Source organism: Herpailurus yagouaroundi, unplaced genomic scaffold (assembly GCF_014898765.1).
Source record: "Herpailurus yagouaroundi ecotype Mexico unplaced genomic scaffold, PumYag 189, whole genome shotgun sequence".
Taxonomy (NCBI): Eukaryota; Metazoa; Chordata; class Mammalia; order Carnivora; family Felidae; genus Herpailurus; species Herpailurus yagouaroundi.
Genome location: NW_024412420.1, coordinates 2,873,836 through 2,888,876, shown reverse-complemented (window position 1 = coordinate 2,888,876; position 15,041 = coordinate 2,873,836). Strand labels below are relative to the sequence as shown.

Sequence of the window (15,041 nt, the reverse complement as noted above, 5' to 3'; positions counted from 1 at the left end):
GTTTACTCATTTGTAAAATAGGGATAATAACATAGTCCTCAATCCCATATTTGAAGTTCTGGGATACAGATTTTAATAATTTTTTTTAATGTGGGGCGCCTGGGTAGCTCAGTCGGTTGAGTATCCGACTTCGGCTCAGGTCACGGTCTCACGGTCTGGTCTGTGAGTTCAAGCCCTGTATCAGGCTCTGTGCTGACAGCTCAGAGCCTGGAGCCTGCTTCAGATTCTGTGTCTCCCTCTCTTTCTGTCCCTCCCCCTCTTGCACTCTGTCTCTCTCTCAAAAATAAACACTTAAAATTTTTTTTAAATAATAAAAAAATAATTTTTTTTTAATGTTTAGTTTTGAGAGAGTGAGAGTGGGGGGAAGGGCAGAGAGAGATCGAGACACAGAATCTGAAGCAGGCTCCAGGCTCTGCACGGTCAGCACAGAACCTGATGCCAGGCTCAAACTCATGAACCAAGAGACCATGACCTGAGCCTAAGTCAGATGCTTAACTGACTGAGCCCCCCAGGCATCCAGGGATAGAGATGTTTTAAATTCTAGGAGCTTTCAGTGTGCATACACTGTATGTAACGTAAAATCCCAGGGAGTGGGAGCTCTTCAAGCATTAATATTCCTATAAGAAACATATGAATATACTAGATGGGATTAATAAAGCCTGTGAATGACCTCATGTTAGTTGAAGTTTGCCATCAAAGGAGCTGCATATGTTTTGTTTTGTTTTGTTTTTTTCTTAGAAAGTGGAGCATGGGAAAAATCTGCCATGGTTTATTATATTAGTTTGTTGAAAGTTAAAAAATTGTGTGCAGAAGAGAGACATCCTCAATGGTATTGTAACTGATTGGGAGATATATCAACTGATTAGACAAATATTGAGACTAGCCCACATGGGAAGGACTGGGTAAGAAAAGATACTCCATGAGGATGTTATTAGAAGTTTGTGAAAATAAAGTAAGGAAAATATAATTGCTTGTATTCTGTCATTTTTTTTACCCTACAGATTTTAATTATTGAATACTACTGCTCTGCTTTTGTTCCATATGAGCTCTGTCAAACTCACTTTTGATTTTCAGACTTTTTTGGATTTCGAACTGTGCTTAGGGTATGTAGACCTGTGGTATCTTCCTCCATAAGGTTGTTGTGAAGATTGGATTAAATCAAACAATGCATGTAAAGTGTCTATACCAGCTCCTAGAACATAGGAAGAGCAAGATAAATATTATTGTTACTGTTGTTTTTAAGATGGAAGTGCTAAGCCCTTATAACTCTTGTTTCCAGGCCCGTTAGCTTGGCAAAGGGTTTTGCTTTGCTTGATGTTCAGATATGTTTCCTTGTAAAGGTGACTGAGATATTTGAAGAGAAGAGGAGAGAAGCATTTTTATTCTTTGATGGTAGGGAATAAAGAGAATGACTGGACTTTGAAGCCAGATAGGTCAGGGTTCAAATTCCATACGATCAGCTTTAAAAAAAAGAGTGAGAAAATTACCTATCTTCCAGGTTGCTTTGAGGATTAAATATAGCTAGATAGAATAGAAACTGCTCTGTACACAATATGTGCTCAATAAATAATGGCAGTTTTTTGTTAGGGTATGTTCAGGAGGGCTGAGGTACAACACTTAACCCATTTGCAGTCTGAAAAGCATATAATCAGCCACTTTCATGACTGAAAATGAAGGAGTTGGACAAGGATCAGAGAAAGCATTTATTGTACATAAAGAAACAAAGCACTGTTACCATGATCTGTTCACAGGAAGATGGCACCAAGCCTTCCTCTGTGATGTAATGTCATGGGACTTTGGGGGGGGGGGGTGGGTAGGAGGGGATATAATGAAGCCTGGGATGAGCAACTTCCCCTCCCCACGCAGGCAGAGGGCAGTGTTTTCCCAGGTGATATGGTAGTGTGAAAGCTTGTAGCCTTTAACCTCCAGGAACTTTCTATTGTACTGTGATTTTAAAATGTAGGTTGCCTCTATTACTATAGGATACCCTGACATTTCAGGTTTAATGTTGTCATACTACAAAGTAAGACTGATATCTGTTGATCAGTATACTCTGAGGACCGATGCTATCCATTCCTGCTTGGATCCCTACTGGATTCAATTCAGATATAAACCTCAAGAGAGGGCCTACCACGTGCCAGGTGCTGAAAATACAAAGACATCTGATAAGGTTCCAGCCCAAGAGGCACTGGCAGAAGGGTGGATAACTGATAACTCCTACTAGGGAATGCAGAGTGTTGAGTGATATAATAGAGCTATGAATAAAGTGCTGTGAAGGTACTGAGGAGAAAAAGAATGAATTCTTCTAGGGAGGTTAAGGGAAATTCCTCCAAAGGAGTGACATTTGATCTGATTTTTGTACTGAGTCATTAAGCAAAAAGGCTTTGAGATGGAATGATGAGAAGAAAAAGCAGAGGGGGAAGGTGGGGGGTTAAGGAGAGAATAATGTTCTAAGTGAAAGAAACTGTGGAGACAAAGATGTGAGGCTGTGGACATGTTCATTCGTTTGCTCAGTTAGTTACCAAACAAACAAATATTGGTTGAGAATCAGACACTCTTCTTGGCACTAGGAATACAACAGGAAGCAAGACGGACCAAGGTCCCTGATGCTTTCATGGAGTTTACACTTTAGAGCTGGATGGGACAGAAACAGAAGACGAATAAATGAACGAACAAGGTAATTTCAGAGAGTTATATGTGTCATGAAGAAAATAAGGTGGGAGAGAGTATAATAGAAAGTACTCTGGGAGGGGGAGCAGAATGAAGATTGGGTAGTTGGAAGAGGCATTTGACCTGAGAACCAAGTAGCAAGGAGGCAGTCTTCTGTGGCAAAGTGTTTCCGGTGGAAGGAACAGCAAATAAAAATACTATTAACAGGACTAGGCCTGGCGTTATTTGAGGAACAGAAAGGCAGCCATCTTGACTGTAGCAGCATGAGCAAACGAGCGGCAGGGGAAGACCAGAGAGGTTTGACAGAGCTGGTTAGTAGGGCCTTATGGACCAACTTAAGGAGTTTTTTTTGAAAAAGTACCATTTGGTGTTGTACAGAGAATGGATTGGAAGAAGGGAGATCAGCTGTTGGTTACTCTAGGCAAGAGATGTGGGTGGTTTCACCCAGGGTGGTAGAACAGAGCAAATATATATTTTTGAAGTAGAGCTGACAAGACCTGCTGATGGATTGGTGTGGGGATGGGGGAAAGGAACATGTAAACATATGAAATACAACGATGTGAATGTGGCAACAGTGGGAACATGGGACTGGAGAGGTTGCTGGAAAAGAATGGCTGTTAAGGCTTTGGGAATGAATGAATTTGGCCTTATGCAGAGGAGACAAGGGTACTGGGCCATTGACAAAGCCATACTGATAACCTGTCTGGGAAGCCAGGAACATCTCAAACTTTTACTGTCCAGGATTTTTTTTTTTTTTAAAGAGCTCTTTGGTAAAATCTGAACAACTTTTTGACTTTCCCTACATTCTCTCCATCTCATTTTTTGCCCTACAGGATAAATATCTGTCTATTCTCATACACTGTCCATTGGCCCCAGCTTCTCTCCTGGGTAGTCTTCAGAATTCTACCATCCAAGTGAAGCAGGAAGTTCTGCATGTAATAGGCACTGAGTATGTGTGTACAGAGGGGCAGTCAGAAGTGTTTGCTTTCAGTGAGGGACAGAAGTCGCTTCTACTACTTGTTCCACTTCTACCTTCATGCTTAGCAACTCACCATGCTTGGCCCTTTTGACTGGGAAGAGGTATGATCAGGCTTAGTAAATATTTTTTGTTGTTGCCATTGGCTGGCTGGCTGGTTCTATTGTCTCCTGGTCCTACTGTCTGATTCCCTTCTCCAGTCCCCTGCATACACACAGCAGGCCTGCAGGGGTCCTCAGATCTCCCTCTGAACCACTGCACCAAGCTTGTCCTCCTAAGCTAATGTTATCTTTTATTTAAACAGAAACAGTAGCCACCAATCTTGTTACATAACATCCCAGTATCCTAGGGTGTTAAACTAATGCAGCATCTACTGTTGGGGAGTGTTGATCTGGCAACACAAAAACTCTCTAGAATATTGCTGAAATGTTGTAACAAGTTTGACTTCCTGGCTTTACTTAGAATTTTGGAGGGGAAGGGACTTTAAAGATCAGGCTATCTGGATCTTTGTTTTCAACTGTGAAAACTAAGGCCTAGAGAGACAAAGAAATTTGCCCAGGGGGCACATCGGGGCTAGAAATCAAGCTCTTGATAATCTAAAGAATCCATCACATTTTAGATAAAGGATTAAGTGTTAAACCTTTCTTGTTTGTGATTCTTTCTTATCTGAAAGGGTTTTTCTTTTCTTTTGTTTTTTTTCAGCTTTAGGCTTTCCAGGTTTGTCAAATGTGAACAGTGATAGTGACATGGTGCTCTGGATTACACACCCAAACTGCAAATTTGAGACTGATACATATATATGATGCTGATGAATTTGAGGTATTTGTGTTGTTTTTTTACAAACTTTTTACTGACATTAGGACTGGATTCACATCCAACCATACAAGGTATATTAACTGAACACAGTATGAATGCAATGTATAGTATCTGAATCAAATATATTTTAAAGACAGCTGGATGGAGTTGCAGGTGAAGCTACAGCCACCTGGGGATCTACCTCAGTAACATTCTTAGTTTATGTCCAAACCAGTATATGAAAGGGAGTTGAAGTCAGCGGTATCTCCAGAGGCATCTCACATCCTGAGAGCTGCTCAATAAAACATGGGGTTTCCTACTGCTCTCTGGGGAATTGCAGAACTTTAGTGGTGAAGTGAAAAGGCTGGGCTGCTCTCTTCCCCTGACCCCTGCCAGCATTCTTTCTCAAACTGACCTGTTTTCCTGCAGGGAGACTGCCCCACTCCACCCACCTGGTGCCTTCCTGGATTTCCTGACTGCCTGGGCTTATTTTTCAACCTTCTCTTACTTGAAAAGCACCACTTCACTGACCCAGAACGTGGGCTTCTCCCTCTGTTCACTGGCCATTCCACTTTTCTGGGCTAGCCATCCGCATTTCCCTTCAAAAGCTTTGGAAAATCGGCAGCAATAGGGGGCTGGGCGCCTTCCAATTCCCCTACCACGTCTTTCCTACTTGTAACTCGCTGAAATTACTAGCAGAGCAGGGAGAAGTGGAGAAATGGCTTGCTTCTGAGTAGGGCCTGGGCTGGGTTGGCATTATTTTATTAAATTCAATTGGACCGGATCCTGAGAACCTCTTAAGGTAACTTAGGCTCTGAGTTAGAGATGGCTAAGGTGTAAGGAGCGGGTTACTGTCTTGACCCTACAAGCACCATTACAGCTTCCCCACTCCTATTCCTAGGTTCTAGGAATCCCAGCCTTGACCTGCGGACAAACCCCAAACACAAATAAAAGGTCTCCCCTCAGGCACTGAAAGCCCACCCTGCTCAGACCCGGCACTCCGCACTCCCCGCACCCCAGCCCGGCCAGCGCCGAGGGGTGGGGGTGGGAGGCTGGGGAAGCGGGGGGCGGAGTTCCGTCCTTCGCTGATTGGCTCGGGGAAGATGGGCTGCGGCCGAGCCGGGCCAACCCGCGGCGTGTTGCTATGTGCTAAGGCGAGGGGATAGGCGCGGGGGCGCGTCCGTCACAGGGCAGCCCCCGGCCCCGACCCGGAGGGATGTGGAGTGGCGGCGGCGGCAGTGGCGGAGACTGTGGCTTTAAGAGCGCGCCCGGAGCCCGGGAGCCAGCAGGGCGGCCCTCTGCTGCTGCGCACCCCCGCGGAGCCGAGCCCCGCGCTGGCCGGACGGGGCAGCTTGCTGCCGGGTAAGCGAGCCTGGAGCGCGGCGCGGGCCGGGCGCGCGTGGGCGTGGGGCGCGCTGTCAGCGCGGGCGCGGGACACCCGGCAGTGGGCACCGGTCCCGTGGCCTGTCCGGCCCGGCTCCCGGGAGGTGCGCTGCGCCCCCGAGGCGAGGTCCGGCGTGGGGTGCCCGTGGAGGCCGCGGGCGCGAGGGGCGGGAAGCGGGCCGCCGGGGCCACGTGACCGGTTTGTTTACAAACACTGCAGGGCCCGGGCAGCTGCCCGCGGCGGGACCCGTGGTGGCGCGGGTCCCCGGGTCGGGGCGGAGGAGCTGTGCGAGAAGCCGGGCAAGTAAGTCTAGGGTGCGCGGTTTGGCGGACGGGACTTGGACACCGGGTCGCTGCTTCTTAGCACAGTTTCTGTGCGTTCGGGCTCCGTGGGGGGTCGGCGGAGGGTGGGCTTCGGACGCTTTCTGTCCCCGGTGACGCTGGGTCTCCGCTGGAGACACTGGGTCCGGGGGCGTCGCCCCCGGGGCTCCCGCCTGTGGGGGACTGGCCGCCCTCGAAACTCCCAGGAGCGCTTGGCCGGCTCCGGGCCGAGGTAACCGCAGCCGAGTTCCTGCCTGGCCGCTTCCCGGAGCCTCCCCACTGCCCTTGCCAAGGGGGTGGGCGCCGAGTTCTCTCCTGCCCGACGGAATGCAGGGGCCTCTCCAGCGAATACCTCCCAGGAACTGGCGCTGAGGGGCAGCCCTGACCTCTCACTGCTTCAAGTTCACCCTCCTTGGCCGCCGACCTCCTGGGTGTCTTTAGTCAAGTGGTGGCTTTTCTCCAGTTGGGGGTTGGGGTAACCACCTGTTCTTTTGGACCCAGCCCAGGAGACTGCCACCTCTGGCTTCACTCTCAGTATAAAAGCACTTAAAAAGCCAAGTGAGTGAGTGCCCTCCGTTTTTTTTTTTTTTTTTTTTTTTTTTCCTGCAAGTAGCGGACCCTCCCACAGTCTCACCTCCGTGAATGGCACACCAAACTGCTTCTGGGTTTTATGGGGCTTTGCTTTCTGGCCTTCTTGTCAACTTGTTGTCTTGGAGTCTTGGCTCTTTTAACTGGGTACTTGCTTCTGGTGAGTCTAAAGGCTAATCTAGCTACTCATCCTCCTTTCTTTGCCCTTCTTCTCTTGTTCCTGTCTTCTGGCCCAGCAAGATGGGTTTCCCTGACCCAGAGCATTAGGCAAGCCGCTTCTCTGTATCTCATTTGGTGAGGGAACGCTGGCAGAGCAAGGAACTCAGGGGGTTTAGAAGTTAAGTGCCTTGCCCAAGGTAATTCCTGTCACTGGCTCTGCAGTAGACTTGACCTCGCATGCTTGACGCTCTTCGGTAGTCTCCTCGTTGTGAGAACTTCAGGCCTTGCCATCAGTGGGGTTGGCTTTCCTTTGACTTCATCATTGCCACAGGATGCAAAGATGGGCCAAATCTCAGTTGTCTATTCTCCCCTCATCTCCTTAGCACTCAATACTAAGGCTGAGTCTTGCCCCTGATGAGGAACATTTTAATTCTTCTGAATTGTGACATGAATGGCTATAAGTTCTTTACCAAGGAAAAGGTCCAGCCTGAGGAGAGTTGTGCAAACTTCCCTTTGGCACCATCCCTTATCCCCATCTTCGTGGTAAAGGTCTCAGGCAGGGGTGGGGGCCTTGGGCTCATCCCCCTCCTTAGCTTATATTGGTTTAGGATTTAATAATAGAATTTCTGGGATCTGTCTTGATATCTTGTGTTTGAACTAAAATAAGAAAGCTTGGAGTTAGGGATGGAAAATGGAAAATAAACATGCACAAGAGTATTATTTTCCTTCTTTCCTCTAGGAGAGTGGTTTTCAAACTTTGGGGTCCAAAATAAGGAATACCTTTTGCATCTCTGCACTGAGGTCCACACCTGCATTAAGTTCTAGGAAATAATTGCCCTCACTACCTACAGTGTGCTCCATATATAGTTTTTTCTTCTTAATTAAAAAACAAAAACAAAAACTCATCTGTTGGTCATGGCCTGTTAACTTGATTTCTTGACCAAACGGGTGAATGGGTGATGACCCACAGTTTAAGAAACATTGCTGTAGGACAGAGGTCCTCAAACTTAAATGTACATAAAGATGAGCTGAGTAGTATTAAATAAGTCTGGGGGCACCTGGGTGGCTCAGTTGGTTAGGCGTCCGACTTTGGCTTAGGTCATGATCTCCTGGCTTGTGAGTTCGAGCCCCGCATAAGGCTCTGTGCTGATAGCTCAGAGCCTGGAGCCTGCTTTGGATACTGCCTCTGTCTCTCTTTGCCCCTCCCCCATTCATGCACCGTGTCTCTCTCTTTCAAATATAAATAAACATTAAAAAAAGTATTTAAAAACTGCAGTCTGTCAGTACACTCTGGAGATATTTTTCTCAGTGGGTCATGTGATTGTGATATAGGTGGTCAATAAGAAATGGCATAAACTGGATATGAAGTGTGCAAAGCCTTAGTCAAGTGTGTGACCCACTCTATGCAAACCCAAGATCACTCATCTGACAGCACTAGCTTAGGCTTTGAGAAGTCTAAGGGCATAGTGTGGTTTGCTTTCAACTGTCATGGAGCCTTGGCCATAAGACCCCCCATCGCATCCACACCACCCTGCCCAATCCATTTGAGGGCTGCTGTGTTCTGTACCCCTGGATGTTTCTAGGTGCATGGGGTTGGGGTTGTGAGTAGTTCTGATGAATCTGCTCTACTATTCATAGATTATGTGAATTTTTACTGGTTTAATGATTTTAATAGTTTTGAGACAGTGACATAGTTATTATGCCTGGGATGTTAACAATTGGCCAGCAGAAAATGTTGATGCTGTTTAATAGCTGGGTATTCTAGGCCATGTGGCCTAGGGGAAGGGCAGGTTGGTGATTTTTGGAGGGGGGTCTGGGAGAGTCAGGGCCTTATCTGTCAACAGTTGTTAATAAGAAGGGACATAAGTTCCCCTGACCTCCTTGCCTACCTACCTCAGCCCTGGTTCTTTCCTGTGATGATAGCTTGGCTTCTGTGTGCAGGTGAACCTTGTTAGTTACCCAGTTTCTGATGCTGTTACCTCTATCTCAAGCACAAACCTGATGTATCCACATGTTAGATGTTTTCCTTTATTGTGTCTAAACATGTTGGTAAAATAAATTTCCTTGAATTAATCAAAGCTGCATTTAGCTTCAAATAGAACCCTATCCAAATTCAAATTCAATTATGGTCCTTCCTGCCAAAGATATGGTTTATATGGGAACACTAACTGTAGGATTGTTGAAATTGATAATGTTCAGTTTGGTCAAACAGCTTACATTTGGAATATTTAGTTTTGAGCCAGTAATAAAAAAGAAAACAACAAATGCATGGCAAAGTATAGGATATCCTAGTATAGAAAAGCAGAGGGAAGAGATGTCCAGGTGGGACTCAAATGGAGGTTCAGGATCAGTTTCCTTTGTAAATTATCTTGGCATTTCCCTAGGGTCCATCAACAAACCACTAGGTGCTCTGACAATTGCATTATTTAGCATAAAAGGGTATAAAGCTCTGGAAAAGGAAGCATCTTTTTAAAATGTAGCCTCCTGTTATGGGAAGTCAGGACCTTCCGGCTAAAGGTATTTTATTAGAGTTGATAGTTTTCAATGATGTCATCCTTAACAAAAGATGATATTTACTTGCATCTTTATATATTTTTTTAAGTTTACTTACTTATTTTGAGAGAGAGAGAGAGAGAGAGAGAGAGAGAGAGAGAGAGAGAGAGGGAGAGGGAGAATCCCAAGTAGGCTCTGCACTGACAGTGCAGGAGTCGTGAATCCTCAAACTAAGATCATAACCTGAGCCCAAACCGAGAGTCCTGGGCCTAACTGAGCCACCCAGGCAGGTGCCTCTTACTTGCTTCTTTGAAGGACCACACCTACCTGAATTTCCCTGAGATTTGTGAATATAGCCCCTGAGAGTTTAAAAATAAACTGGATTATGCTACTCCCGTTTGTAGTTTTCCAGTGGTTTCGTATTGCCCTTCAGACATAATCCAACTCCTTTTCCTGTAGGCATTGCACAGCCTATCTCCTTCCCCCAACTTCTCTCTCCTCCTCTCCTATGTGGCTGGTCCACTCTGCTCCAACTGCACCAGCTTTCCTCAGGTTTCTAAAATCTGGAAGGTTTGTTTTTGTCATTCAGCCTTTATACTGGTAGTTCCTCTTTCCGGAATGCCTTTCTATAATTTTTTACATGATTGGCTTCTCTCACTTGGGTCTCAGAGAGCTCCTCTCAGAACAGCTCCTCCCTTCCCTGCACCTCAACTTTATTGAATCTCCTTAACTTTGTTTTTTTCAAAGAACTTTAATACCATATGGAAATACATTGCCTACTTGATGGCTAGATTGGAAGCTTGGGAGTTTCTCTGTCTTGCTCACTATTGACAGTACCTGGTGTGGGTAGCATTGGATAAATATTGGTTGGTGGAATGGGTGAATGACTAAAGAGAGCCAATGGTTTGAATCTTTAAGAATATAAATAATACTTAAAAAAATGTTTACTTATTTTGAGAGAGAGAGAGCACGTGCAAGCAGGGGGAGAGGCAGAGAGAGAGGCTAGGTGCCTCCCTAGCAGGCTAGGTGCATTGTCAGCACAGATCTCAATGCAGGCTTGATCCCACCAACTGCATGATCATGACAACCGAAGTCAAGAGTTGGACGCTCAACTGACTGAGCCACCCAGGCGCCCCAATACTTTTATTTTTAAGAGAAGAGAAACATAATTTTTCTCTTCCTTTTCCTGGGGTGGGCTACTGTTCTCTTGGAATATATCTTAGGACTTCTGCTTTTCACAATATTTTTCACCCTTTTATACTTTTTATAGGTCTCTAAAAGCTCTGTTGTCATTTTGTTGTTAATAAACAGCTCTTGCCTCCCCTAGTAGCTTTATTTTGTTTTTACTGTTCTCCTGACAAATAAGCATTTCTACCAGTAATCACATTTCATTGATACCAGGAGGCACTGTAAGTAGGACTAGAGGAACCAGGAAGATTGGGATAATTAGCTCTGTGACCTTGGGCAATTTGCTAAACTTCTCTAAATCTCTGTTCCTTTTGTAAAAAAGGTCTAATACCAGTTACTATCACAGAATTGATGGGAAGATTAAATGAGAGAATGTATGGGAAACTGGGCACATACACACTTGCTGTTAGCTTTTATTTATTTATTTACTTTTGAGAAAGAGCTCGAGTGTGTGCATACCTGTGCACAGGGGAGGGGGAGAGAGAATCCCGTGGCTCTCCAGGGCCAGCTCAGATCCTGACTGGGGGTTTGATCTCACAACTATGAGATCATGACCTGAACTGAAAACAGGACACTTAACCAACTGAGCCACCCAGGCACCTGCTGTTAGCTTTTAATAACACTCATATCAATAGGTTTCCCTCCTCTCTTTGGCAGGAATTCCCAATCCATTGATTTGGGAATGTGCAATAAGAGGGAGAAAACCACCAGATCTTTAATTAGTGCCAATAAATGAAGACCAAACATGTCACTTAGATCTATCAGAACCAGAACAGAAGTTCGAAATCATCTCATTGCAAATTGCTGCCCAACTTAAAAAAAAAAATTTTTTTTAAATGTTTGTTTTTGAGAGAGAGAGAGTGCGCGCACGGACACAACACACACACACACACACACACACACACACACACACACAACCCAAGTGACGGAGGGGCAGAGAGAGAGGGAGACAAAGAATATGAAGCAGGCTCCAGGCTATCAGCACAGAGCTAGATGCAGGGTTTGAACTCACCAACCACAAGATCACGAACTGAGCCAAAGTTGGACACTTAACCGACTGAGTCACCCAGGGGCCCCCTACTGCCCAACTTTTAATAACACCCATGTGTAAGAAGTCATATTTATGCAAGTTTTTGGAAGGACATGTTGTCTACCTGTTCCTCTGGCCATTCTTAGTTTTATCCTTGGATTAAGCTGGCTTACTGAAAGGTGCATATTTGGGCCATATTACCTCAGCCCCTTGAGTTATTTTCACTGAAATGAACTTTCACTGCCCTTTGCTTTCCTGGAGGACGTTGTCCTAAACAGCTTTATATAACTTGCTACTACATTTCTTATAAGGGTTGATGTAGTTGAAGTCTTAAGCTACAATTTCACTTAGTGTCCCCTTTAAAAAGTTAATAGGAAGAAATTTCTTTCAGGAATGAGTGCCAGAAAAAACTTTCCTCTCCTGAGGAACGGGCATGATATTTCTTTTTGGGCAATTGGAAATGTATAACTTATCATGTTTCTCTTTTTGTTCTGGGTGCCAGGAGGCACAGAGCCAAATTTGTGGCCTGACTTTAGTAACTATAGGGCCCTACATCCTAATTTTTTCCAGTGTTAAACTTGTAATTTTTATTTTCTCTAATTTCAAGTTAATGATTTATATTTCTTTTTAAATTGGATATATGCTGGTTTGGGTATTAAAATCATTTTAGATTTTACATTTTAGAGATGTAAACATTGAGGCTCAAATAGGCAAAAAGGACTTGTTTAAGACACAGAGCTAATTAGGGCAAAGCAGAGACTATAAACCATACATTTTGTTTCTCAGGCCCAGGGTTGTTTCTACTCCTGTATATTTCTGGAAAAATACCAACTCTTGAATAAAATACCAAATACCCCATAGTGTCTTTTTATTTATTTATTTTTTACACTTATTTATTTTTGAGAGACAGAGTGAGACAGAGCACGAGCAGGGGAGGGACAGAGAGAGAAGGAGACACAGAATCTGAAGCAGCCTCCAGGCTCTGAGCAAGCAGTCAGCACGGAGCCTGACGCGGGGCTCAAACCCACGAACCGTGAGATCATGACCTGAGCCGAAGTCAGACGCTCAACCGACTGAGCCACCCAGGTGCCCCTGCCCCATAATGTCTTGGTCCCAGGCAAAGCCTGCCTCTTCTCTGTGATGGGGCAAAGGAGCATTCTGCCAGAGAGGTGCAACACTGCCACTCACATTCCTGGTTGGGTCAGCAGCACTGTGCTCTCCTGTTTCCTGAGCTACAGCCTTCCCCTGTGGTCTTGAGAATGTGGTATATCCAGATTTAGTGGTTTTGATCTGAAACTAGATTGCCAGCTCAGAATGAAATTAGTCTCTAGTGGCTCAAGTTCCCTTGCCTATTTTTTGTTAGGAAAGGAAGGCTTGATATCCATATGGCACATGTGTTCCACTGAGGCCCAAACAGGGTCTTCTGGGAGTGAACAGTAGTTGAGTTTGGTTTGACTGAAGAAAGTGGCATTATTTTATCTGATAGGAAATTTAATCATAGGAAATATTGACCTTCCTAATGATTTGTTTTGTTTTGCTTTCCCATGCTGTTCTGGTTGTGAGTACCTGGGGCAAGAGAGGGTAGGCTTTGAGCACATCCTGCCTGAGTCAGGAAAATTTTGATTCCTATTTTGAGCTACAGAAGAGGAACCTCTGGCCTAGGGCTGAAACTGAACCTTGGTTTTACTTTGTTTTCCTGGCTAATAATAATTCAACAGATAATATGGGACCTTTGGGAGATAAAGATGAGTTAAGATATGGCCCCTGCCACATATACTCTTAAGCATATACTCTAATAGGGTGATTAAGGTGTATGTGTCAATAAGGTACCGAGAGTTTGAAGATACAAAAAGTATAGGCATTTTGGAGATGGGGCTGTGAAGAATGATGAGGATTTAAACATGCAGAAACACTCCAGGGGGAACAGTGTGTGCAAAGGCAGAGAGGTGTGAACATTAAGAGGTAATGTATGGGGAATGTTCAGTAGGCACATGAGATGTTGGAAAGAGAACATTGGGATTTTGCTTGGGCTACTGTTGTTACAGTTTAGAGTAAGTTCATGGAAATGGACTGTGGCTTCCATTCACAGAAGAACTCTGTGAACAGTGGTTAGTTGATACAGATAATAGGCATTCTCCAAAAATGGGACTATCCCTAGAGAGTCTCAAACCTGGGTGCCATAAGGATTTCTAGGCCAACCAAAGGCCTACAAAATCAGAATTTTCAGGATAGGGAATCTAATAAAAGCAAGCAAATTATAACCCTCCCCCTCCCCTCAATTTCCCATTTTTGTAATGGAGCCCAGCCCCACACACATTTGAGGTCTGGAAATCACGGAGGTAGTAGATATCCCTAGTAGAAACCAACTACTAAGCATCTTTGACCTTTAGCCTACTTTCCCTTACTGTATTTTTACCACTTCCTTTTCTTTTGTTCGTGTGGCTCCTGTGTGTGTCCTCCATTATATTTGCCTCCTGTTTATCTCTTCTTTTACCACTTTGGTCCTTTGTGTGTGGGGGGTCCCTCCCTAAGTTGATCCACCACCAAGTGGACCATAGGTAGAAATGAATTCTCTTTCAGTATTTGCTGTATTAAAGGTATAAACATATGTATTATGTATAAATGCAAATTAAATGGGGCTTTCGGTTATTTTGACTTACATGATTCTTTGTTTCCTTAGGATTTGAGGAAAAAAGTATCCCTATATAACTGCAGCATTAAAGCTAAAAATCCATGATCAGGAAGATTTGATAGGAACTGAAAACTAGCTATTGTGTCTGATCTGTTGTCCTATCTTCTGGTTGAGGTTATTCCCTTCCCTCATTTGTTTTCTTGTATTTCTGTAATTAAAAGTTGAAGCAGTGAACCAACCCTGAGAGTCTGAAGATGTTTTAAGAGAACTTGACATTTTTGTTTGCATTATAACTAATTGATTTAGACTCTCCCTCTGGAAGATGTTCTGCTTGTGGCTCTAATGAGCTCAAGGGCCAAGGATACCCATCTTTGGACTCTTCTCTGACTTGTCAGGATTAAAACATCCTTGGCGGGGGTTGTCCCAGGATTCAAATCTTGGTTCTGGTACTATTTATTTATTTAATATTTATTTATTTATTTAATTTATTTTTAAAATTTACATCCAGGTTAGTTAGCATATAGTGCAACAATGATTTCAAGAATAGATTCCTTACTGCCCCTTACCAATTTAGCCCATCCCCTCTCCCACAACCCCTCCAGTAACCCTCTGTTTGTTCTCTGTATTTAAGAGCCTCTTATGTTTTGTCCCCCCTCCCTGTTTTTATATTATTTTTGCTTCCCTTCCCTTATGTTCATCTCTTTTGTATCTTCAAGTCCTCATATGAGTGAAGTCATATATTTGTCTTTCTCTAATTTTGCTTAGCATAGTACCCTCTAGTTCCATCCATGTAGTTAGAAATGGCA

General features: G+C 44.4%; 1 protein-coding gene across 3 annotated transcripts in view; it reads left to right on the top strand.

The window, feature by feature from the left end:
* Positions 1-5,614: 5,614 nt before the first annotated feature.
* YPEL2 (yippee like 2) overlaps positions 5,615-15,041 on the top strand; it is a 106,137-nt gene continuing 96,710 nt past the window's right edge. The window contains exon 1 of one of the 3 annotated variants that reach the window (XM_040496968.1): positions 5,615-5,803. The gene's annotated coding sequence lies outside the window, so the exon portion shown is untranslated. Of the gene's footprint in view, positions 5,804-6,028; positions 6,129-15,041 lie in introns of those variants that run through there. The other 2 variants (XM_040496966.1, XM_040496967.1) reach the window with 2 other exon arrangements.